We start from the raw sequence: 24528 nt of genomic DNA, 5'->3' as shown, positions 1-24528 counted from the left end.
TTAAAAATATTATTATAGTTACTACAAGGTTGTGCATGTTAAACGAGAATATTCACAACAGGAAGCATTGCACCAGTACTAAATATTTCTAGAATTGTACACTAATTCACTAACATTAATGAGGAGTACAAATAAAAAGGAAAAAGAATAGAAAGCATTTTATTTAATTGCTTTAATTAAGCTTGGAAGTTAGAAACCCAGCCACAGTTCCTTTTTCAGAGAGTTAAACTTTATGCAATTTACTAAGGGATTAACTTCTTTGCTTCTGAAGTGTGACTGCTATTAATATTTGGGAGAAACAGACCCTTTTATAATGTAATGACACTATTAGTAATACATTAATCTTCCTCTTGGTGATTAACAGGAGTTGCTGATTCAGCAGTAAAAGATGGAGGAGCTAAGCCCTGCTTATTTAGTAAGCTGGAAGTGAGCTGGAAAAAAAATTGCAGAATTTGTATTTTAGTCCTGGAATACCATGATCTCCTGACACGGAGGCCTAGAAATGGGCCGGTGACAAATGTAAAAGACACATTTGCATTCCCGACCAGAAAACTGAAAACAAACATAATATCCATGCTAATTTCTAATTGTCTGAATCAATTAAATTCAGTCTAGCTTTTTTGGGGGAGTGGGGGTGGGAAGAGGCTTGGAGAGGGTTTAAACTTATATTAAGTACATGGATTTGGGCCTATCATCTAAAATGGGTCTGTCTTGTGAAACAGACATGCAAAATCAGGTTTGATAGCACAGTAAAGCCACTCTGCATGAAAGCCTTGTCAGAGCAATAAAAAATAGCAAGATTGCTTTTATGACTTAATGTTCAGGCTGGAATAAGACCCTAGAGATGTTCAACAACCATGAAAGCTCTGCATCCCATTATGGAGAGAGTGAAAAGTGAACGGACCAGGTCATCTGAAGGGTAGATACAAAAAGGAACAACTGAACATCCGCTAAACAAAGAAAGAGGAGCAAGCTAATGAGGTTTTGCTAGTGACAACCATTACAAAAGTTCATATGATAATGAGCAGCAGCAAAACAGGGTCATGAAAGAACACACAGACATCTTGTTCCGCTACTAAGTGTCAGGTATGATCAGATGCCATGGCAGGAGAAACCGTTAGAGAGAGAAGCAAGCATTTATGTTTCTTGCAAAATTAGAAAAGTCTGAATTACAATACAGCCAAAAACAAAACGCAGCCAGTCTGTTAACTGTAAACAACAGCCCCACACAAGTAATAAGCTATGTGCATCATGCACATAGTCAAGAGCCAAAGGAATACACTGTTTTCCATGACTCATCAGCAATGGGCACAGAGACTCTTGTAAACATCATCAAGCCGCGTTTTATTCATTCTGAACTATACATTAGGGAGCATAGTGGACGGTTGTTAAAATTCTTCAGGCAGCAGTCTGGAAAAATCATTCTAACAAATAACCCACCTTTGTAATCTGCTGTGCATTGAATATAACAATAAGTCACAACAGACTGTGCATCCATGGGCTATTGGCACATGCTTTGGATGCATTGCAGGGACCAAGGCAGAAGGCTGAGTGCCTCCAGCCATCCGAGGAGAGCACCAGTAGTCTCCTAATGTACACCCTGGCCTCACTGATTCCTGCTGCAGCACAGCTCATATATTTTAAATTTCAAGTATTGGAAAATATTTTTAACACATTTGGAGGGGTAAGGGCAAACCATTCCATGATGAAAAGCAGTTCCTAGGAGCAGGCTAACAGAAATCATGAGAGATAAGATTAGATGTGCCTTTTGCCTACTATTTATACTCATTCTCTCCAGGGCAGGGGTGATTTTCAAGAGCACAGATAGCTTAGGTACCTATATGTGGATGTCTGCTTCATATTAAGGATGTTAAGTATCGGGTAACTGACTAATCGAATAGTCGATAGGGTGCCTCTGCCTTTGAAGGGTAGCAACAGCCCTAGGGCTTAATTAAAGCAATTAGGAAAAATAGAAAGCATTTTATTTTTTTATTTGTACTCATTAATGTTAGTGAATTAGGGTACAATTCTAGAAATATTTAGTACTGGTGCAATGTTTCCTGTTGTGAATATTCTTGTGTAACTGCCGCTTTGAAGTACTCCCCTCGCTGCCTCTATCTGATAGAGGCAGTGTGTGTGGGGTAGGGGGGAGCGACTAGTCGAAGTGGTAGAAAGGCCTGGAGGTCAGAAAGGGGTCTGCGCCAATGAGGATGCCATTGTGACTGGCCAATGAGAGGCAGAATCCTCCATCACCAAAACATTTTCAGCATGGTGTTCAGCATGTGGCCCACTATAAAGTGATTGCAGCCAAATCTACTCAGTTTCCAGAAGCTGCTAATGCTCCAGCAACAGGCCAGGACTAGCAGAAAAGTTCTTAATAAGGCCATAATCCAGATTTGTTTTATGGAAGCACAGCTTCAGGCAATGAATTTTCCACATCATATATTCATTGAGGCTTTGAAACAGCTGTGCACGTCAGATTCCTTTTAGCCCAAGGCTCTAGAGCGGAGAATGTTCCACGGAAAGCTACATACACTGGCAAATTTACAAGGGAAATATGTTAAGAACAGGATGTATTCACAAGGGTCTTGTATGCATATAGAAGATATTCTGGGGAACTTCCTCGTGGACTGTTTAATAGAAGCACCCAGTGTACAACAAGCAAAGTAATTATTCCACTTCATTCTGTGTTAGTTACACCTCAGATACATGTTTTGTTCAGCTTGGGAGAGATATTAGAGGGCAAGAAATATAATAGGTGAAAGGAAGAAAACTTATAAGGAAATCTTAAAATGTCTGGGCATGTTCGGTCTAGAGAGACAGCAAAACAAGAAATCACGGCTTTCTCCAAATACATCCAAGCATGTTATAAAGTGGATTGGGACAACTACCTTCATTAATCAAGACAATGGAAAAAGAAGCAATGTCTTTAAAAATATCAGAGAAAATTTAGTTGAAATATTAGAAAAAGTTGTATGAGTTAGCAGGCAATAAGTTAGCAGGCAATAAGAGAAGCTGATAATAATGATTCTACAATTTCCCTTATCAGCAACAGATTTGTTTAAGAATAATTAGTTCAGCAGGGACACAATCAAAAAGATTGGATCACATAATATCCCTATTCATCCAAATTGCACACAAACATCTTTTAGGAGAGAATAATATATTTTATAAAATGCTGGGTACTTCTATGAAAATCCATGCCGAATTATGCCATTGTCCAGTAAGTCCTCTGAAGAAGACGAGTAAGCGTGAGTGGAAAGTACCGGAATTCCAAATAAAGTGCATATAAAATATCAGTGCAATTCACTACAAAACTATTTTCTTACACTGAGAAGTATGTTTTAAAATCATCCACTAGCTACAGGATAACAAATCAAAAGCAACAACCATCAACAAATACTAATGCCAGCATGTTCTACTGGGCATGTTGCTTGATGCAGGAAAGTTATTCTCTCTACTAAAATATGTATGCTGTAATTTAGAGCTGATGGATTCATTCAGTAATTGGTGTAAATGTGTTCATTTAAGCACATGCCATTTTGTACATTCTATAATTCTTACCCAACCCAATACCCTAAACTCTGACTACTACCTTGAGCAATGATGAGAGAATTTTGCATATGTGATTTTTATAAATTCTAAGTGAACCCTTCAGTTTAAGGGTTATTTTGAAGGAAGGGTTTTTTCTCGAAATAACCCAGGGGGGAAAGCGTTTTTTGTCTCGAAATATGCTATTCTGGAAAAGTGGCAATCTGCGATTATACAAATGAAGCGCGGCAAATTCAAATCCGTGTTTCATTTGCAATTTCGGGTGTCTGCATTTCCATTCCTCCCTCAGAAAAGGAATGCAATGTAAACATCCCCTAAGGGACTAAGATAGCTATCCCCACCCTCTGTCCACACTACTCCAGCTGTCCTTGCTCTTAAGTTCCTTAGTTTTTGTTTGTTTTTTGCAGCATGTGATTTTCTAAATGACGGGGAAAAGTTTGGGCATCAGAACTGAAGTTCAAATCTGTTGGAAGGGAAATACTTGTACTCAGATGGAGAACATTCCAGACTAGTCTCCTACATGATGTATAGAGTTTTCCTTTATTTCCTTGGGCAATTCAGCACTATTTTAGGGCTCCAGCAAAACACAGCTCTCTTTTCAAAATCTCAAGCCAGACTGCAGTAGATTTTTCATCTACATTGCCCTAAGGCAGTGCTTCCAACTCACTGTGTCTAAATCCAGTCCAGACATATAATTACTATGTGATTTGGTAGTCACTCGGTCATTACCTCTAGCAACTCAGAGAGGCCCTCGGATTCTGACCTTTAGCTAAGCTATGCTTGGCGTTGCTCACAGTGGATCGAACATAACTTTATCTCACCTTCTGGTCCTTTGGATTCCAGGTCAGGAACCACTTTGGTCCCTGGCATAAGCTAAAGCAGCCAGAAGGTGGAACCATACCCACTCTGGAAGGGATTGTTCCTTGGGGCACAGGGAAAATACTTTAGATGGTACAGCATAGTCCTCACTTCATGGCCTGCCTGATCAGTTTGGAGGCCTGAAGGATGGTGCAGTTTGTACATTCAGAGGGAGCAGACTGTGCATATCAGCAAGAACCCTGAGTTTGGCATAGCATGTAGGAGGGCTGTTCTTTGTACCCTCCCCTTTGTGAGGCAGAAGAACCTGCTCTGCAAGTGGATGGGTCACACCAGTTTATTTCAGGGGGTTGGTGCAAATCTGGAGTTACAAACCAGACTCTTGCATCCATCATCTCCCAATTCATCACCAGGCAGCCACTGAAAGATCTAACATGAGCCTATTAGAAGGCCCCTGGACTCCGGGTATCTATGTGCTTCTCCTAGTTCATCCTAAGAGCCTGTGAACCTCCTTCAGTTTTAAAACCTGGCAGCCCTTTTCCTCAGCCTATAGACCCTGCAGCAAATGCAAAGTAGTCCTGGTCTTGTTTAGCAGTAACAGCAACCAATCTCCTAGTCCTAAAAAGCCAGTATTCATTATGCATGCCTCTGCAACATATGAAAGGGTAAAGGGATTAGCGCTTTTGAACTTTAAAGGCACCAGGGAGTAATATCTGTTTGGCGGTCGTTAAGCCATAACTAGTATCTTCACCAGGAGAAGCATACAACTCCACCAGTAGCTGGACTACAAAGACCTACAAGAACATTTTTTTGACAAAGTAGGGCATATTTACACTTCTGGGAAGATCAGTTCTCCAGGGCTATGTCTAGACTGGCATGATTTTCCGCAAATGCTTTTAACGGAAAAGTTTTTCCGTTAAAGGCATTTGCGGAAAAGAGCATCTAGATTGGCACGGACACTTTTGCGCAAAAGCACTTTTTGCGGAAAAGCGTCCGTGCCAATCTAGATGCGGTTTTGTGCAAGAAAGCCCCGATCGCCATTTTCGCCATCGGGGCTTTTTTGCACAAAACAGTTTTTAGCTGTCTACACTGGCCCTCTTGCGCAAAAGCATTTGCGCAAGAGGGCTTTTTCCCGAGCGGGAGCAGCATAGTATTTGCACAAGAACACTGACAATCTTACATTAGATTGTCAGTGTTCTTGCACAAATTCAAGCTGCCAGTGTAGACAGCTGGCAAGTTTTTCCGCAAAAGTGTCTGCCTGTGGACACTTAGTTAGACACTTAGTTAGATAGCCCACCTTGTAGATAAAAATCCCTTCTCTTTGAGCCCTGAAAAACAGACTTGAGATTGGAGGAGGGGGAGCAGATCCATAGCAACCCTGTGGAGCTTTTAGACACCTGTAATGGATCCATACAATGCATGCGTGGATGTTTGGTGCCAGAGCCCCTCACTGTCCAAGCATGTTGTTGTTTAACTAAGCGTTAATCGTGGTTATTAAAGCATGGATGAACACAGTTCAGCTTCACTCATTACTACACCCCTTGGCAACAAGGAGTCATTTTTTCTAGTGCAATCAAGGCTACAGACAGTAGTATGGTTCCAGCTTCAGCTCCACTGGTACTACCATGTCAAAAGAAGGTTGAAAAAAAAAAGCAGTACAAGCATCTCTCTCAAAATAATCAGCCAGGAATTCACTCAGGGTATGTCTACACTACCCCCCTAGTTCGAACTAGGGGGGGTAACGTAGTCATGCAGAGTTGCAAATGAAGCCCGGGATTTGAATTGTGGAACGAGGTGTACAGCTAGTTCGGATTAGGCAGCCTAATCCGAACTAGCTAGTCCATGCCGCGTGTAGTCGCGCGGCACGGGGTCCGAACTAGCCGGCATTTAAAAAGGGTGCCGGCCAGCTTTATGCAAATGAAGCCCAGGAAATTCAAATCCCAGGCTTCATTTGCAACTCCGTATGACTACATTACCCCCTAGTTCGAACTAGGGGGGTAGTGTAGACATACCCACAGAGAGCAGACCTGCTACGTAATGTCCTGATCCAAAGCCAAATGACATCAATGAGGGGATGGACTGCACCCTCAGCAAGTTTGCAGATGACACTAAGCTAGGGGGAGAGGTAGATACACTGGAGGCAGGACCGGCCCAAGCCATTCGTGAGTCCCAGGCCCCAGGAGCGCAGCACCGCCCCCGGGCACGCAATGCATGCGTGACCCCAGCCCTGGGCACGTGGCGCATGTGTGGCGCCACCCTGGGCACACGGAGCATGCACAGTGCTGCCCCCGCCCAGCCCGGCAGCCCCACGTGGCGCCCCCTACAATGGGGCTCCCCGGGCAGTAACCCAGTCAGCCCGTAGCTTGGGCTGGCTCAGGCTGGAGGGCAGAGATAGGGTCCAGAGTGACCTGGACAGATTAGAGGATTGGGCCAAAAGAAATCTGATGAGGTTCAACACGGACAATTGTAGAGTCCTGCACTTGGGATGGAAGAATCCCAAACATTGTTACAGGCTGGGGACCTAATGGCTAAGTAGCAGTTCAGCAGAAAAGGACCTGGGGACTACAGTGGATGAGAAGCTCGATATGAGTCAACAGTGTGCCCTTGTAGCCAAGAGGGCTAATGGCATATTAGGTTGCATTAGGAGGAGCACTGCCAGCAGATCTAGAGAAGTGATTACTCCAGATGTGGCCTCACCAGAGCTGAATAAAGGAGAGTAGTGTGTCCAGTCCTGGGCTCCCCACTATAGAAAGGATGTGGACACATTGGAGAGGGTCCAGCGGAGGGTGACCAAAATGATAAGGGGGCTGGAGCACATGACCTATGAGGAGAGACTGAGGGATTTGGATTTGTTTAGTCTTCAGAAGAAAAGAGTGAGGGGGGATTTCATAGAAGCTTTCAATTTCTTGAAGGGAGGTTCCAAAGAGGACAGAGAAAGACTGTTCACAGTAGTGATGGCAGAACAATGAGCAATGGTATCAAGTTACAGTGGGAGAGGTCTAGGTTGGATATTAGGAAGAACTTTTCACTAGGAGGGTAGTGAAGCACTGGAATGGGTTACCTAGGGAGGTGATGGAATCTCCATCCCTAGAGGTTTTTAAGTCTCAGCTTGACAAAGCGCTGGCTGGGTTGATTTAGTTGGGATTGGTCCTGCCTTGGGCAGGGAGCTGGACTTGATGACCACCTGAGATCTCTTCCAGCTCTATAATTCTATTATTCTTTTTTTTTTTATCATCCCACATTTTAGAAATGATGAAAAACATCTTTTAAAATGTAAATAAACATCTAAAATCCCAGAGTGCTTCAAGACACAGTTTAATCCTGCTAAGGAAAGTCATTCTGAGGGCATGTTTATACTGGCAAGTTTTATTGTCAAAACCCCTTTTCTGATGACAAAACTCTGAGGCTGTGTCTAGACTGGCAAGTTTTTCCACAAAAGCAGTCGCTTTTGCGGAAAAATTTGCTAGCTGTCTACACTAGCAGCTTGAATTTGCGCAAGATCTAATGTAAGATTGTCAGTGTTCTTGTGCAAATACTATGCTGCTCCCGTTCGGGAAAAAGCCCTCTTGTGCAAATGTATTTGCACAAGAGGGCCAGTGTAGACAGCTAAAAACTGTTTGGCGCAAAAAAGCCCCGATGGCGAAAATGGCGATGGGGGCTTTCTTGCGCAAAACCGTGTCTAGATTGCCATGGACGCTTTTCCACAAAAAGTGCTTTTGCACAAAAGCATCCGTGCCAATCTAGACGCTCTTTTCCACAAATGCTTTTAACGGGTTAAAAGCATTTGCAGAAAATCATGCCAGTCCAGACACAGCCTGAGGGTATGTCTACACAACAGCGCTATTTCAAATTAGTTAATAAGCTAACTTGAAATAACGCATCGAGAGACAAAAACTAATTTGAAATGGTGTTTTTCTAATTCGAAATAGCACGTCCACATTGAGTGGACCCTGAATCGAAGGTAAGGCTGGCTGGAACCAGTGCCAGCAGGGCATCAGTATTGGATTTATGGTGTGGGTCTGCTGCCTCAGGCTATCCGAGGTCTTTGCTTGAAGGGACCCGACCCCCCATCCCGGACAGACAGTTCTCAGGTTTCTCTGCTTGCTGGTCTACCTCGCTGAGGGACAGCAAACCATTTGTGTCTCACAGTGCTGTGCTTGTCCTCACTTGGGACACCACGGTATTCTACACCATGGAACCAGACCTGCCCCTGGGGACTCTGCTGCGTCTCATGGACACGTTGCCAGCAGCCTGGTTGCACTGTCTGCAGGCTGCCATCCGGGAGGACCATCGAGGGGCTGTCAGGATTCAGGGGGCCCTGCAGGAGAGCTTCCACCCTGAGGAGCACTAAGAGCCTCCCCAGTCTGCTCCACTGGGGGCTTATGCCCAATTCCTCCCTCTCGTCCTTTCACTTACCCTTTCCAAGCCCCCCCCCCCCGATGTCGAATAAAATACACGTATTTTCAAAAATAGAAACTGTCTTTATTTAACACAACTGGGGAGGGGGGAAAGGAGGAGGGAGAGGGGAGGAGAGAGCTGGAAGGGGGAAGCAAGGGGAAGAAGGGGGAGGGGAAGCTCAGGGCTCAGGGTCTCTTCGGGCCACATATCTCCCAGCACAGCAGTTGCGGGGGCCTCGGCGTGTCCAGGAGTATGGGGAGGAGGGTGCGAAGATTGAGGTGGGGGTGTGGAGATTGAGGAGGAGGAGGGTATGGAGGTTGAGGGGGAAGAGGTGGGAGGGGGGGCAGGATTGGGAGGAGGAACAGTAGCTGTGGGGGCAGCAGGCACAGGACCGGCACGTTTTGAGCACATGGCACGGTCCTGAGCAAGCTGCTCCCGGCGGAGCTGCAGGTCCTTCTGCATCCAGGCCTGAATGGTAAGGTGCAGGGCTCACAGGGCCCCCAGGTGCTGGTCCCGGTACTCCTGCCGCGTGGTAGTGGTCCTGCTGAGGCCGCGAGTGTGGGAGCTTGTCCCGGGTGAGGAGGTGCACCCAGCACGAGCAGCTGGTGCAGCTGTAGAGAAAGAAGAGAAGTGATCAGTTCTCCCTGGGGACACAGTGGATGATACCCAGTCCCCCCGTGCCGTGAGGGCGACCATGCCCTGTACCGTCAGAGCTGATGTGCTTGCACAGAGGCCATGGTCAGGATGTCTGGTTCTCCCCAGGACTGGGAGCTGCCCCAAGACCGCACCCATGCCCCTGTGCCATGTATAGTGCGGCTATGGCAGGGGAAGGGTGGAGGGGAGATGTCCCATGCCTCTGTGTAGAGGGGGCATGTGAAGGAAGAGCGTCCTGCTGGGTCCCGCCCCGGGGTTGGGAGCATGTTTTTATCCCTCTTCCCTTGCAAGGGCTAGTGGGAAATTAGCTGCATCTGTTGAAAAATGATGTGTGTGAATGAAATGTTTCAACCTTGAGCAGGAATATAACAATCCCTCTTCTATTACATTCTACATTGCAGATGAGACCTTGACAATTTGAAAAACTTCTCCCACTGACAAAATGTGTCAACTAAGGAGGAGATCCAAGCAAAATAGGGAGGATCTTGTGAGGGAGGTTCTGAACCATTCCTCAATGGAAGCACAGAAAATGGAGGAGTGATGGCTAAGGGAAGGGCAAGATAGACAAGATGCCACTGAGTGCATGATCAAGGTTATGGAGGAGCAGACAGAGATGCTCAAGTGTTTAATCAAGACACAGAGTGAGCAGTACTGGTCTTAATCTCCCTTTCAACCAAATCAATACACAATTCTTTGTCCAGCAACCCTCTCTGCCCATACATTCCTTTTCACTGTCTGGGAATACTCACTTTCTACCGCACTTTACTCCTGATCACAACTGTGACTATGAGAGCGGGACCTACATACAGATGTGAGGTTGTATCCTAACCCAAACCCTCTTTTACCAGCAAACATTGAGCCTTAGGTGTGTGATTCCAGTTTGCAGTGCTCAATAAAGCACACATTGTTAATGGTGCAATAGCTTTATTTTCTGTTCCATAACCCATAGCAATCAGTCAGGCGCAGGTACAGGCTGTTAAATCCCTTTTCTTTCACAGGAATGTGTTACTTGGGATGAGGAATAGGATACAGCAGGGCTGCAACCTGAAATGAGAGACATTTCAGTGCCCCTCATTGTCAAAGTAGTTCCTCCAATTCTGATGTTAATGGCAGCCCTATAGGCTCCTCAGAGCCCTATGTATCTGTCTGTTCACGTACCAACTCAGTACACAGCTTCAAGAAGGTGGCTTTACGGATCCTAAAGTTCTGTAGCCACTGGTCTTCATCCCACACCTGCATGACAATGTGATCCCAATATTCAGTGCTGGTTTCCCTAGCCCAGAAGCAATGCTCTAGCCTGTACAGGTGCTCTGTAATAGCCAAATGCAATGCCAGGTTGCTGCTGTCCACGTCACTCATAGTATTGTCCACTTGCAACTCTTCTTCCTTAGTCAATTATCTTCCACAGTAATTCGGCTGCACTGTAGGATGCCCTCACAACACTGAACACGGCACAGGAGAGCAGTGTGGGATCCATGCTTTCTCACTGCAGATGCTGGAGTGCACAGCAAAGAATGGCAGTTTTGCAAATCGTGTGAAAGGGAGCCAGAAGGCCCTGGAGGAGAGAGAAACAAAGTGGTGCCTGATGGGATGTTTTTCACATTCCCAAGATGTACTGCACTCCGTTCCCACAGTGCCTAGTGGAAAAGGTGTCGCCATGCCCTGCAGGATGTAAGCCCACAGTGCATTGCTCATGCTATTGATGAGGGAACTAGAAACGTGGCCATGATCGGTCAAGTGAGGGAACCAGTGTCAACACACTTTGGAAACTTTTTTTTAGGGGGGGGCAACTTCTGTGTGTCAACATTCATATCTCATTGCCAAAACTATGCAATGTAAACATGCCCTCCGTCGTTCGACTTACACTGTATTTTTGCTCTTCCCAGAAGGCTGAATGGCAGCTTTGCTCTGTCCTACCAGGGACCAATCACAATAAGGTTTCAAAGACAGTTAATCCTACATGCCCTCTTCCACTTTCTCATGCTGGGAATATCATGTTTTGATAGGTTTGTAATAGGTAGTTTTGCATGGCTGGAGATTCGAATACTATGATTGTCCTCCCAGGAATCACATAAGGAGCGGTCCTTCAGAAATTCAGCTGCAATGATTGTCCTGGCAGGGGGTGCCTCACTCTGTCATGATGTTGAATGCCCTACAACGTTATCATGCTAAGAATTCAACCTATTTTTACTTTGATGGGAATATGAAGCATGCAAAGGGTGAACTATTTCTCTCTGACTTGTCAGGCTTCCAAAATGTGATTGTATCTAGTCTCACAGAATTGATACCAACCACCGAGCGCTGGGGGACCTCCTTCAGAATGGAAACCCAGGATCTCAGAGACTCATGAATGGATTCATTTTCTTCCCATCTCAGCAACATGTTATTTATGTGAAATTCTCTTGCCATTCTTCAGGCCCTTTGCCATTCATTTGACATAGAATGTTGCACCTCAGTCTGAAATACATTTCTCCCTCTCACCTACATGCAGCTACATCAGGACATAAGCTACACCTCCCTATGTGCTCCCAGATAGCCAGCTGGCTGTGTCTTTAAACAAAACAAACAATCCAACTTCCTTTTGCAGATAGCTAGTCTTCCGTCAGCTTTCCCAAGCTATCCCCTCACAGCCCATCACACCCCTACCCAACACCTAGAGCTCCTACTGTTAGGGAAAATAGTTTGCGAAAGGGCTGTGTGGAGAAAGGAATGAGAGATCGAGATATCGCTGCAGTGCATAGTCTGGGGTGTACCGTTATAGAACTGGTACTGTTTGGTGTGCCTCTGGGGAGAGTGAGAATATATATTGTTGAGAGGCTTAACTTTTTACTGCCTTGCTCTTGTGGGTCTGATTCTGGTTTGTTCTCTGCATAGCAATTCCAACTGCTCCACAGCAGTTAAATATCCTAAAATACTTCAATTGACACAAAATGTAGTATAGTTGTAGTATAGTCTATCTGCTTAACATACAGGTCACCTATGTACTCTACTCCCTGTACTGGCTCTCCCATGGTCTCTGTCCTGCTATTCCAAACCCTCTTTAGAGGGGCCCTACCTACCTGAGAAATGACTTCTCCTTCTGCAAGCATAACCTCCCACCACAACAGATGTTCCACTGCAATCGTGAAAACACAGGCACATAGGAGGAAGTTAAAAAGTGTGAGTGATAAAGCTTTCCCAGATGTAGGAGGACCTAGAAAATGGAACCCACCTCCTGTAAGAAGAAGCCACTGTGGCTCCTAAATTGTTGCCAACCCTCCAGGACTGTCCTGGAGCCTCTGGGAATTAAAGGTCAATTTTGAATTCAAGATTATATCTTGAGATGAACTCCCCAGTAATATGTCCAATCAAAATTAGCCACCCTAACCACAAACTTCACCATTTGCTGAATTAAATGCAAAATTCAAGTCTTCAATATAGCATTCCCTTGAAAATCTCTTCATACCCACTCACTCTCACACAAAACTCAAACAACCTAAAAAGTCACCAAGCTATTTGTCCTACAGACAAGAAAGGAAAGGCAGGCAAGCTGGGAGGCCAGGTCTATAAAAGGATGACCGGCATAGCTATGTTAGTCAGTATGGCTACATCTACACTACAGAGGAAGATCGAAGCTGCTGTCAATCTCCCAGGGTTTGAATTAACCATCTAGTCAAGACAGCTAATTCAAAGTGAGGGGGGCACTTTGCTCAATGCTGGTAACCCTGCTTTCACAAGGAGTAAGGGAAGTCAAAGGAAGAGTGTTCTTCCTTCAACTTCCTGCATGTAGACAGCGCCAAAAGCTGAGTTAAAGTACTTCAATTTCAGCTATGCAATTAACATTACTGAAGTTGCATATCTTAATTCTACTTTGTCCTATAGTGTAGACGTGCCTGATGTGATGTGGTGTGACTTGTGAGTGAGGTAGCTATAATAGTTAAGCCCTCAGCCCTGGTCTACACTAGGGAGTTATTTTGAAATAACTCCCCTTATTTTGAAATAACAAGTGCAGCGTCCGCACTAACAAGACCATTATTTCAAAATAACTCCCGCTTTCCATGAGAAACAATGCTTATTCTGAAATAGTTATTTCAAAATAGCATTAGTGTGGATGCTCCACTGCTGCTATTTAAAAAAAAACTACTCCCCGAACTCATTCAGAATAATTACTCCCCAGTGCTTCTTAGGGCTTAAAGTCAAGATAGCACATCCGTATTAAGGGAGCCTGCTTTGGGCTAATTTTGAGGCTTCCGTGTAATGTGGACACTTAATTTATTTTGAAATAATTTCCTAGTGTAGACACAGCTATAATGGCAAAATTGCACTCTGGCAAATATAGCTTATTTCACTCGCTGGGGCTGAAATAAGCTATACTGACAAAAATCTATTACAAAACTGCATCCATGATGGTAAAGGTAATATACCACTATAGCTACACTGGCAAACTGCTCCTCATCCAGACCTGGCCAGTGTGTTATTTTTTATTTCTATTTTTAAATACTAGGGAGGCACTCAGGAATTATAGTGATGGGGGGGCATATAAGTACATAAATCAACCCGTGACCGATCTTAAGGAGCCCATCCATCAAACTCACAGTTCATCTTTCTTATTGATTTTAGCCTCTGAGAAAAGGCAGTCAGTATTATATCAGGTTTGTCAATTTATTGATGAGTCACATTCAGTAGCAGGCTACAGAGTATGGAATGATCTAATCTAAGATGTGAGATGTATTGCTCTGAATGATTTCCTCCTTTCCCCTACTTCTAGAAACAAGAGGTACCACTTCATTCTATTAAACCAATGTTTTCAAAATTCCTCAAAAATGTGCCATGCTGCCGACTCATCCATCTACAGTCCACACTCTACTGCCCTTGAAAGTTCCACCAATATTTCTCTCATCTGGGTTTAAGTTAAAAAAAAAACTTGGTGACAAATGTTTTGGCAAAGTGCCTGCAAAGACCCAAGCAATTTGAGTTTTACACACACACACACACACACACACACACACAGAGAGAGAGAGAGAGAGAGAGAGAGAGAGAGAGAGTGAGTTTTGGCTGAGAAACACAGTTGAATTAAATCAAGGGTGCTTCTACTGTACATAGGAGGAGAAACTGATAAGCTAATATTTAGCAGAGAGAAAGCGTGTGACAAATAAAATGCTTATTAGCCGCTCTTCAGTCCAAACCCTTTTACTTGGCAATGAAATACCATTAGAGGCAATGCTTCCAGTAACGCCATTTCAACCCCAATTAATGAAGTGTTTCCCCAAAGCACAGTATTTCCTCAAATGGGGCAGTGCTTTCAAACTTGTCAGAAGGTGCGGAAAGGCACAGAGCATTCGCTCCAAGTTAAAGAAAACCACTCCTCTTCTGAATGAAGGGTGGCATACTGCCTACTTGGGGGTACCTAATCCATGCAGTTATATCTGCATATCATCTGTAATTTGTAGTTACATGATATTCTAGCTGTTATGATGGTGATAATTTACTTCTGTTTTAAATATGCTACACAAAGAATTCACAAAGAATCCATGCAGTTATTCAAAGGCAGAGTTTCTGCACAATGCACAATAGATTAGATGCATACCTATAATTATTTGTAATGGGAAACTAATTGCTTGCACCACTGAACAGTTACTTTAAATCATTTTTCAGGCTGTCAGAAGGATATCTCATAATACTACCTAGTTGTTAAAAGCAGTGGTTCCCAATCTTTTTGATACCGGGGACCAGCAAACCCATTCACAAACTTTTACGGACTGGTAATGTTTTATGTGCATATTTGTGTATTCATTATGCAAATTGTGAATATGCAGATAAAACGTTACCGGTCCACCAAAAGCCGAGACCCTGGTGCCAGCCCTAACCCCTAATCCCCCATTTCTCCACTACCCCCCAGTGCCAGCCACTGACCCCAGTGTCCCCTGCACTCAACCCCTCCAGTGCCAGCCCCCCATCCCAAATACCTCAATGCCAGCTCCCTGCCCCTTAGAGCCCACCACCAGATCCCCACAGTACCAGACTCCTGTTTTCAGAGACCCACTGCCCCCAACCCCCAAAGAGTCCCCCAGTGCCAGCCACAAATATTAGCCCCATCCCTAGAGCCCCCCAGTGCCAGCCTTGCCCCCATAGTTCCTGCCCACTACTAACTCAGTCTCCAAAGCCCCCCAGCACAAGCCTGCCATCCTCATCTAGCCCTGCACTGCTGCCATGTTGCAGCGGCTCTGGGGGCGAGGGCTGGGATACCCTGCACAGCACCTTCACTCCCACCATGGCTGTTGAGAAAGGCATGTCCTACCCCATCTCTCAGCCATCCAGTGCCAGGCATGGGCAGGGTTTCCTCCAACCATGGAAGAGCGCTTCCCTGCAGCCCTCGCCCCTGACTGGCACTGGTTGGCTGAGAGGTGGGGCAGAACACACCTCTCCCAACAGCCACAGTAAGAGTGGTGTACCCTAGTCCAGGCCCCCAGAGCTGCTGTGACTCGACAGTTGGGAACCACTGGTTAAAAGGATACAGTCTGAATATTGCTCACACATTATATTCCTCAACATAATTTTGCCTTGCTTTATAGAATGACTCTGGGAAACCGGAGTGTGAAATCTTTTCCCATACCAGTATGTCCTTGCATCACATGACACACTGTTGTTCACTTCTTACCATGCAGGTGGCCATGGATTTATTTAGAGATAAAAGTAGAATGGAATTGTTTGTTTTGAGAGCTACAACAAAGAATTACATAGACTTTGGAAAATCAAATCTGAGGGGTAGCCAATGGAACTAGATTGAAGGTATTTTAAGTAGCAGCAGTGAAAGAAACCTACATCCCGTAAAGGGTGCATCTACACAGGACCCTAAATTTGAAATAAGATATGCAATTTGCCTTATGCAAATTGGGTATCTTATTTCAAATCTATTTTGACATAGCTTATTTTGAAATTTGGCACATTTACACAGCACCAAATTTCAAAATAACATGCTATTTCGAGACATCCCTTAACCCTCGTGGAACAAGATTTACCGAGATGCCAAAACAGCGTGCCCATTATTTCAAAAAATATTTCAAAATAATGAGCACCTTCTGTAGACACGGGATAGCTATTTTGGGATTCCTCCAGTATCCTGAAATAGCCGTGCAGTGTAGACTTACCCAAAATGTTTACCCTGGGCATTAGCATAAGTGGCCCTTACTGAAAGGTGACCCTGAGTTACTGGGGAACAGGGAATAATACATTTAGGGGATTTTTTTTATAAAATGATGTCTGGTAACCCTAGGAATAAGATACCATCTTTGAATATTTTAGGATAGAAACATCCACAGATGCAGAACTTCAAACTCACTTGGGCAATGAATTGACATATAAAATAATGAGCTGAAGTTATGAATATACTAACCGATAGGATACAAACACTCCAATATTATTTGGGTGGGGAAAAAAGGCCATGTCTTCACTCCATAGAAGATAGATGCTGCCACAATTGATCTTTCGGAGTTCAATTTAGTAAGTCTAGCTAAAACTCGCTAAATCAAACTCAGAAGGCACTCCCACCAGTGTCTGGTACTCCTGCTCTTGCCAGGAATAAGGGAAGTTGACGGGAGCATTTGCTCCCATTGGCCTGCTATGTGGGGACACCACCAAGATCGGCTTAAGGTTAGGCGACTCCAGCTATGTAGAAAATGTAGCTGGAAGTGCGTACCTTAAGCTGAGCTACCAGGTCTAATGTAGACCTGGCCTCAGTTATGGACAAAGGAGGCAAGGTGTTTATATGAATATTCATGGCAGTCACAAGGTCCTATATTAGCCCAAACTAGCATGAAAACCTCAGGGTCTTGAGAATCAGACTCATTTGGCATGCCACAGTCAGCATTGGACCCTTGTGGCAAAGCCTGTGTTTCCCACCTTAAGGTCTCCCTGAGAGGGAGTATGTACAAGTTGGTGTCCAGCACCATTCCCTACATAGAATCATAGAAACCTAGGGCTGAAAGAGACCTCAGGAGGTCATCAAATCCAGCCTCCTGCCCAAAGCAGGACCAATCCCAACTAAATCATGCCAGCCAGGGCTTTGTCAAGCCACTTTACATTATAGCTCTATAGGTTGGAACATTTATGGTTTTACCAATTATGCTAATAAAAATCTTTCAAACTTAGCTTTGGCCTCAGTGTGAGTGTTGTTGCTGTGCACATCAGGTTTCCCAATCAGGTATTAAGCTTAATAGTGGTGTGCCTGATGATGGGACCTTTTAAAGCCCTCCAATTTTAAACAGGGAATTCTTAATACCAAAATAAATCAGTAAGCAATAACTAAATGCATCAGGCAACAGGGGCCTACCAGCACTTACATTTTCCTTTTATTTACTGTTAAAGCAAATTCCATGCAAATATAGCACAGATTTTTATCTATGGGCCTTTATATCCAGACCTAAACCTCATGAGGAGTGCCTCACCATCCACTGAAGTTGCAATGGATCTACCATGGAGCAGCTGGGTTTGCCCTTAAGGGTCAGGTTATAATACCCTTACTCATACTAAACAGTCCCTGTAACAAAAGGATCTGGAGTTGGCCAATCATCTAAATTTCACAACAGAAGATGAGTTGGACAATAACCTATGTTTCATAGTAAAGAACATTAATAGAGGACATTTAAAAAAATGCTAAGCAGCCTTTGCATTTAGTCAAAATGGAGACTAGATATTTTCAACAGTGGTACATAAGCAAAGGTTACTACATTTGAAAGACCTCTATTAATCACCATTAAAGGGTTTCTGAGTCCTCAGGGGCCCATCTCATAAGAGAGACCTCTCTAGATAAGATGAGAAAACTCACGGAGTTTGGAAGGCAGGGGCGGGTAATATTTTGGTTCCCTGGGGTGAAGAGGCCTTAATGAGCTGGCTGAATGGAGAAACACTCATCACACATCTAAACACAACAGCAGAAGCTCACTAACAAGAGAATGTCAGGACAGGGACTTGTTTTTTCCAAACACAGATGATTTTTCTTTTTGTTCCTTTAGCTAAACTGAAGTGCCTTTCAGTTTAGCTTATGAGCAGCGTAAAGCTACATGTTACAAGATATTTCTTCTGTTTAATGCTATTTTCTCTCTATTTTAATCACTTTTTATTTTTTTCAGCTTGCTGTTCTATATGTAATTTCATGCAGACATCTCCAAGGAGCTCCTGTCACAAAGTTGTTGACCTGAAGGGTAAAAGGTTTTTGGAACTTAAATCGCTCTCACAGTCTCAGGGAAGGCGATGGACAAAGCTGTCTCCTCCCAGTGAGTTGGGTTATCCAGCCACAGGGGGGCTAGTTGTAGAGTAAGGCACTTCTCCTCACATTGTATTTATTTATTTTTACCGCCTTGCTTCATCTTTTATGAAAACAAAGAAAACTCAGGTCCCAACTTCCAAAGCACCAAACCACCTATATCAGCTACTGATAAAATAGCAGAATGCTAATGTAGAGGCAGCTGCAATAGCCTTTCCATGGACTGGTTTCAGAGCAGACAAGCTTGTGCCTACACATACACAGCATATGGGGTACAAGAACAGACCCACACTGAAACCAGGGAGTGACCCAAGATTCATCTCAGCGGGGGAATAAGACTCAAGGGAAAATAGGCTAAAGCTGATTTACAGGGCATCAGAAACTCAAGGTGAGTTTCTTTTCTCTCTTTCATGCTGGTTCCCTTCACTGCCTTGCCGGGAAGGCCCTGAAGCAGCCAGCTGCTGCCTCCTCAGCCAGTGACTCCAGGTTGGCTGGGAGCCATCGAAGGGGATCACTGAGAGCACAGGGGGAGAGTGTCTCGCTGTTCATAGGCAGCTCTACAGTGGCCATCAGTTTGGTAGTTACCATGTTCAGTCCCACTTGCATGTGCTAGAGCAATCTTAGCTGGAGCTGGTCTAAGTGCACATTGAGACCTGGAAAATGAGAATCTCTGGCAACCACTGGCATTTTTAATGTTATAAATCTTATTATATGTTTTAGAAATGTGTGTCTGTCCATATGCGAGTCCATTTGATCAAGGACACCTTCTAAACGGTAAGATCTAGGGCTAACAAATTTAGTATGCAGCTTCCTCTTGTAACTTAAAGCAAGGAAGTTTTGGTTGTGCCAGGACTGTGGGATGTGCCTGGAATCAGACTGTTTTGCATCAAACAAAAAGGGAGGGGTGTGGTAGCAGGGACAGTTATACTCACAAAAGACCACGAGGGGGGCCCAGGGTTGTGCAGCCCCTAACACTCCATCCCAGCCCTGGGGAGAAGCCAACGGGTGGGCCACACACCCCCTTCACTCATTCCAGGAAATGCCAGGTAAGTCTTCAAGTAGTAATACAAATATTTCAAGCCACATCTTGATATGGCCCAGTTCGCACCATTCAGGTAGATCCTAGTGAAAGAGAACCTGTAGTAAGATGCTGCTCAAAGTTTCCAAAGGGTACCAGAATCTGGCCCTGAGTATTCATACCACTAGTAAGGGTTTTAAAAAAAAAACCACCCTCTCACACTAGGTTCTTATCATCCACTTCCACAAATTCAGATACTTCCAACAGATATCCAAATTTTGGCATGTCTCATTGAATTGAATCTCCAGAATTTTTCAGTTCTTCATGATTTCCTCCCTCTCCCCTAGATGCTTACAAACTGGCTGATTTAATAGATTGCTAGAACAATTAAAATGTTGTAATTAAACTTGCTCGGCCATAATTCCCCAACTCTCCCTTTTTCTTTCCTCTAAGTATATTTGTCCTTTTGAAATCTCACCTGTCTGCTATGAGTTCTCCAAATTAACTGACAATAGATCCAATTAACTAGTTCACTGAGCATGTTTAATTGAATTTAATCTGAGCCTGCTGATTTGAATATGTTCAAGCTCTGCCGATATTTTTTTTAACAATTTTTAACATTTTTTTCATGCTCCCTGTTTTCGGCTGCTTGCTCTCCTGCTTAATAAAGGGGCAGATGTACATCTGCCATCAACCATTCTTCTATATCCCTGCATCCTCTAAGTCTCAAAAAAAGCTGCTCATTCAAAAACTCTCTCCGCAAATAGCAGTTGATGACTCCCAAGCACAAACTGAATTAATGGTGCTTTCAAGTGCAATATTCCATATTGTTGTCAACTCTTTAATTAGACAAAGGTACTATCTTCAAATACCCTTCCTAATATCCTACCCTATCTTTAAAAACTCAAGTATCGCCAGGGAAAAGTCAAGTTAGGGATTATTTAGGTCTACTAGAGATACAAGGTGGATCTTGGAGTGAACCAACTTCTGTTGGAGAGAGAGACAAGCTTTCAAGCCTACTGAAAGATCGTTTTCAGCTCTCCTAGCTCTTGTCTACATTAGGTAGTTATTTCAAAATAACCCCTCTTATTTTGAAATAAGCGGGGCATCCACATAACCAGCCTCTCATTTCGAAATATTGGGCTTGGTAATTTCAAAATCTGTACTCCTGATTTCCTCAGGGAATAATCCTTATTTCAAAATAGTTATTTTGAAATAGCATTAGTGTGGACACACCCGCTGCTATTTCAAAATAACTACTCCCCAGAGTAATTTGAAGTAATTACTTTCCAGTGCTTCATGGGGCTCTAAGTCGAGGTAGCACAACCACAATAACAGAGGCTGCCTCGGAGTAATTTTGAGGTTCTCCCTTAGTGTGGACATGCTATTTCATTTTTTTATTTATTTCAGGAGTTATTATTTTGAATATAGTTATTTCAAAATAACTTCCTAGTGTAGACATGCCCCTAATCACCTGACATCTTTAACCACACACATAAGCCCAAGAATCTGTGAAAAGGAAGAAGTGCTTAAGTACCTTGCTCAATTGGTACATGTATTTCCTTGAACTCTTCCTATGTATACCTCATTCTCGGCTTACACCCAAGTCCTAGTTTTCCTAAAGACTTCCCTTAGATGGTTATTAAGCCAGATTGTACAAAGTTTGCCACCTTGTTAAATGCTTGTCAGTCATGGCACTTCATCATCAGTTTCTCTCAAGACCAGGCTTGTTTTTCACATTTTATTTACCTTTTCATCCCTAAACATAAGCAGGATCAAGATACATACATAATCCTGATAAAAGATCATGCATTGTAACATAAATCACACTATAAAAGAAAAAGATTTCCAAATATTTGGAGGCTAGACCTGGGTGGGGGGAGAAAATATACTGAGTATATCCAAATATTAGTGCATAGCCTAAGCCATATAAACAGTGATACTGTAAAAATACAATCAAGTGCTAGCAGAGGAGATTCTTATAATTTATTAACAGTTTGGCTGTCAGGAAATTGACAACCTGTATCTAAGTCAGTTTTCCCCTTTTTCAGAGGAAAGTTTCCTATTATTAACTCCGGGAAGCCCAATAGCCCCGCTTTCTTTGTCATTACAAGAGAAAAAAACCCAAATTACCTGGTTATATAAATGGGCAAAACTCCCACAAAGCCAATGAAGTTGTGCCCAAATGCTCATCTCTTCCAGCAAAGAATGTAGACCTCCATGTCAGTGATCATTGCAAAGCTTAGCAAGAGTACAGAAATAGAAATGTCTAAAGAAATAAATTCAGCCTGAAGCACTAACAACCTTCTGGCTTAAGTAGATTTGGAAACATCTGGGAAAATATATGCTCTTTTATTATTAAAGAACCTATTCCTTTTCTTTCTTCCCCCAGAATACCTGCACTGCTTCCTACCTTCCTTCCCCCTGGAGGTGATTCAGAACCAACAAGGCAGTTGAAGAAGACTGAATTAATTTAATTCAAGACAAAGTGTTAAGACATGTATTAGGAAACCTGACAACCCCTGACATGAAAAGGGAAGGATCAAAATTCTCCTGTGAATTCAATAAAAGATGGAATGGAATCAAGAAAGGTTGTCTCCTTTGGCAAGGAGAGTTTCTAAGCTGCAACTTAAAAATTCTAGAAAACTGCCTTTCCATGCAAAAAAGAATTCCTTTTTATCAAAATGCCAAGAAATGTTTTGTTACATTGTTTTTGCAGAACAGATTATCTGGCAAATTCTATTCCCTTTACACCACCCCTTTTCTGCAGCAAGATCCATTTAGTCTGTCCAGACAGCTTCCATTTCAGGACTTGGGCTCTGGAGTCTCTTCAGAGTTAGTAATAATTCTTGGCTGAAACTCTGACCCCACTGAAATCTGTAGCAAAAATCTCCTCTTGAAAGAAACAGGATTTTATCCTTTTATAAACCTAGAGTTAGTGCTACTGAATGTGATCAAATAACCTATTCTGCTGCAATGGAAGAACATGGATTTTTGTGCATTAATGGTCTGGGACAGATATGTTGGTGGGAGTTAAAGTATTCAAAAAGCTATTTATGGTTTACTAAAAAAAACATCTATAATGTTCTCCAGAATATGGGATAAAGAATTTGAGACTCCTGCAAGATCAGAATGACAAGGAATCTTTCTGTAAATCTTTTACCTTCTAGATCTCGGAGCAGAATGAGTGTTTATGGGTTTTGTTTGATTGTATTTTGTCACCTTCAATGATCTATAAGCAGTGAAGATTGTAGCAGGGTTTCATCTTGATGTCCTGTTATTCCAAGAATGTTAAGTTCTGCATGGTCTTGTAGGCTTGAGGGTACATTATGTTATGTTACTGAAATGTGCTGTATGGGTCACAGTGTTTTGTTTCACACAGGCTGTGTCTACATTGGCACCCTTTTCCGTAAAAGAGATGCTAATGAGACACTTCGCAATTGCAAATGCTGCGGGGGATTTAAATACCCCCCTCGGCATTTTCATGAACATGGCTGCCGCTTTTTTCCGGCTCGGGGTTTTGCCGGAGAAAAGCGCCAGTCTAGACGGGATCTTGCGGGAAATAAGCCCTTTTCCGGAAGATCCCTTATTCCTACTTTCAAGTAGGAATAAGGGATCTTGCAGAAAAGGGCTTATTTTCTGCAAGATCCCGTCTAGACTGGCGCTTTTCTCCGGCAAAACCCCGAGCAGGAAAAAAGTGGCAGCCATGTTCATGCAAATGCCGCGGGGGATATTTAAATCCCCCGCGGCATTTGCAATTACGACTGGTCTTATTAGCATCCCTTTTCCGGAAAGGGGTGCCAATGTATACACAGCCATATTGTAATTTATGTGACTTGAAGTGTGGATATTTGGACAATTAAATAATCTATAAATACTACACTTTACTGCTGGTGCATGCTGGACCAAGAAATGAAATGTTTAGTTTAGTCCTGAAGTACTTTTCCTCAATCATATCAATTTAATGTTCTAAAATAGGGGTTGGAAACCTAAGGTCCAGGGGCTGGATGCTGCCCCTGGGTTGTTTGGATCCAGCCCCCCCTCCCAGGCCTAGGGCACCCCACCAGCATTGGGGAACCCGTGCTGGCACTCCAGTCCTCCCCCCTCTATGGGGCTGGAGATCCCAAAGTCTACTAGACTGGGCCTCCCTAGGCTCTGGTGTGTAAGAGGAATGTGCGGAGTGTCTTTCTCCTTCTCAGTCGGGATCCACATCACTGAGAGTTTGGGGGGTGGGGGTGTTTGTTTTTGGGTTGTTTTGTTTTGCTTTGTTTCTCACTTGTGTGCAGCCCCCGAATGATTTTTCTGTGGGTCAGGGGTCCCAAAAAAGGTTCTCCACTCCTGCTTAGAATCGTAGAAATATAGGGCTGGAATCCAGGATCTCAAAGCATCTTCAAGGCCAGCCCCACACAGAGGCAGGATCCACGTAAAGTTAATAAAGTTATTTAAGCTCATTTAAGCTCTATTTTACTGTCACCATTTTTACTCAAGTGTATCATTTTACAAGTGGAGATATTAAATCTCATTTTCCTAAAAGAATAATCTCAAAAGAGAGATTCTAGATTTTCAGTTTCTTTAACTTGGATCTTGGTTAATATTTTAAAGTGAAGTCCTCGGGGTACATTCTAATGGACATGTTAATTTTCCATATTTGTCGTTTATAAAGAATTACCCACTTGAACTCATTTTCAATCCACCAAATGGCCTCGTGTCCTAAAATGCATAATTATTCTGCATATAAATGGCCTCATACCATCCCAAATATTCTTTCTACCACCACATTGTAATTATTATTGTAGATAATCATTTCCAAGAAGTGAAAAACCCCCATGAAAAAGAAACCCTTTAGGTT

General features: G+C 43.4%; 1 long non-coding RNA gene across 2 annotated transcripts; it reads right to left on the bottom strand.

Moving 5' to 3' along the window:
* Positions 1-8854: 8854 nt before the first annotated feature.
* Positions 8855-22253, bottom strand: LOC142827651 (uncharacterized). Of its 2 annotated transcripts, none has more exons than XR_012902358.2 (3): positions 22093-22253; positions 19594-19783; positions 8855-9377 (listed from the first exon to the last, which is right to left on the bottom strand). It is a non-coding gene; the product is annotated as an uncharacterized LOC142827651 (long non-coding RNA). The 2 variants fall into 2 exon arrangements; XR_012902359.2 differs by lacking the exon at positions 22093-22253 and adding an exon at positions 21813-22081.
* Positions 22254-24528: the final 2275 nt, after the last annotated feature.

This window comes from Pelodiscus sinensis, chromosome 3, assembly GCF_052426305.1.
Source record: "Pelodiscus sinensis isolate ZL-2025 chromosome 3, ASM5242630v1, whole genome shotgun sequence".
In the NCBI taxonomy this organism is placed as follows: domain Eukaryota; kingdom Metazoa; phylum Chordata; order Testudines; family Trionychidae; genus Pelodiscus; species Pelodiscus sinensis.
The sequence above is the reverse complement of the archived record's forward strand: the minus strand, read 5'-3'. Positions and strand labels throughout refer to the sequence as shown.